We start from the raw sequence: 2,682 nt of genomic DNA on the forward strand, positions 1-2,682 counted from the left end.
TTCAAGCAAAATGAAATTTTTTTAAAACAATAATGGAATTTTTAAACAAACAGATAAATTTTTAACAAAAAAAAATATAAATTTGTAACCAAATAGTTGTATCTTTAAATAAAAAAAGTTAATTTGAACCAAAAATGGAATAGGTTAATTTTTTCAATTCAAAAACTAATTTTTAACCAAAAAACAGAAACAAATTATCAACAAAAACGTTAAATCTTCTATAAAAAAGATTACGTTTATGACAAAAAAGTTGAATTTTCAAACAAATAGATTAATTTTAATCAAAAAAAGATTCATTTTCATCCAAATAGATCAATTTAAAAATAAAAATGATATTTTTTCAACAAAAATGGAATAGTTAATTTTCAGTTCAAAATTAATTTTAATACAAACAAATTTAAAACAAAATAGTTAAATCTTTGACCAAAGAGATGAATTTTCAATTGAAATGATGAATCTTCGACAAAAAAATTAATTTTAAACAAAAGTGTTTAACTTTAAGCGATTAATTGAAATTTCAATTAAAAAAATGAATTTTTTTCAACAGTTGAATCCACAACTAGAACAGATTATTTTTTAAACAAACTATTTTTATTAAAAAAAAATGAAATTTGTACCAAAAGCGATGAATTTTCAAACCATAAAGATCCTAAACCAGAGTTATTTTCAAACCGCAAGATTTTTTAACCAAGTGAAAAAAAAATTCAAATAGATCGTTGAACAAAGCAAATAATAAAAATGTTGACAAAAAAATAGAATTGTTAAATTGTTAGCAAACAGATTAATAATCAACAAATATAAAACAAATTTCCAATAGAATAATTCAATTTTCAACTAAAGAAATGAATTTGTAAATAAAATTATGAATCTTCGACCAAAAAATCAACTTTTAAACCAGTAATTAAATTTTCAATAAAACAGGTAAATTATCAAGGAAAAAGTGTAATAACTGATATTTCAGAATAAAAATTAATTAAAAAAAAAAACGAAAATAATAGTAGACTTCTCAATTAAAGAAATTAACTTTAAATGAAAAATGATTGGATTTTCTTATTGCGAGTATTATTAATTTTGTTCGCAGTTATGTACTATTGATAAAAAAATTAAAAAATAAACATTATTTTGATATAAAAAAGTATCAAAGTTACCAAAAATTATTATTTCAACAATAATTTTTCTAATTGAATTTTTTCTTACTATCGCTTCTTACCCATTTCATTTTTAATTGGCTACACTTAATTAAATCATGACTTTTTTCGGAGAAAATATTCTCCACAACTCTACTGTTTCCAAGTTTAAAAATTAATTTTTATATGACTGAAATCGTTAAAATAATTAAAAAAATATTTTTCAAACAAATAACTATATTTACAGATTTTTTACTTATTTTCAAAATTAGAAACAGTAGAGTTGTAGAGATTGTTCTCCCATAAAAATGAGCGATCAATTAATTAAATTCAACCGTTTTTCAAAAATTGGTCAGAAACGATAGTAAGGAAAAATTGTAATGCAAAAAAAATGGTTAAAAGATCATTTTTTAAGTTTTAAAATTGTTTCATCAAAAATAATGCTTTTTATTTCATCTGATACTGTTGGTAATATTATTTTAATTCTTAAAAGCTCAAAAAATATATTTTTGTCAGATATTTGATTTTTGGCACGACAATTACCTTTAATCGACATTAGCGTAGGCATAGCCACTCAGAAAATAAATTAAAAGGTATTTAAAAATGTGCTTGCCGGCTGAATGAAATGTTGGAACAGTTGCTGTAATTGCTCGCAAATGTGTTGAAAGTTTTGAAGGTGGCGAGGGTTCCATCCTCACTTTCATCATCAACTTGAATTTTTTCAGGAATTGATGGTGTTCCTTGAAGAGTATCATGCTTTCGCAAAACATCAGACGTCAGGCCCGTTGATCCTATAAAAAAATGCAATTTTCAATTCTTATATTTAGTATTTCAGGGTGGCCGCTTTAATGACGAAATAAATTCCCAGTCATTTCCCGATTCGCAATCATTTTTCACGGTCAATGAAATTAAAAAAATGGAACTCTAAAGCTAAAAATTTTTCCACTTGAGGTAATAAAAACTGAGCTGCAAATGAAAGTACTCAAAGTCGAACTGTTAAATTTTTAACTTTTAAAATTGAAATTTAACAGTTTTTAATTTAAAAATTCTGTATTCAAGTGTTCAATAAATTACGCGTATAAAATTAAGGGTACTAACATTTTCAATATAAAAAAATATAAATGTAAATGTAACTGTAATTTTGTGATTGTGAACTCTCTTTTGTTAAAGCTCTTTCGGCTTTAACGAACACATTCTCATCACGTATCTCGTGCTTCGTACTCGATTCTGTCGAAAACATCAACTCTTCTACATTATACACAACACTTTTATATCAAACATAATACATTTTCTATGTAACTCTGCCTGGGATTGCTTATTCAAATATTGCAAAATAAAGCATAAATTGTATTTCTCATGATTATATAAATATTTGTTTCGTATTTTGCTTTAAATTGCATCCTAAGCTGCACTGAAACATGTATTATTTCAATCAATTTGTATCATTGCAATTCATAATATGCATAAAAATTGAATCATGCTAAATCTTATTTCCTTGATTTTATAATTTTTTTTTGTTTTTAATCTTTTTTTACGAATAAAGAAAAGCTAGTGT

This window comes from Belonocnema kinseyi, chromosome 6, assembly GCF_010883055.1.
Source record: "Belonocnema kinseyi isolate 2016_QV_RU_SX_M_011 chromosome 6, B_treatae_v1, whole genome shotgun sequence".
Classification (NCBI taxonomy): Eukaryota; Metazoa; Arthropoda; class Insecta; order Hymenoptera; family Cynipidae; genus Belonocnema; species Belonocnema kinseyi.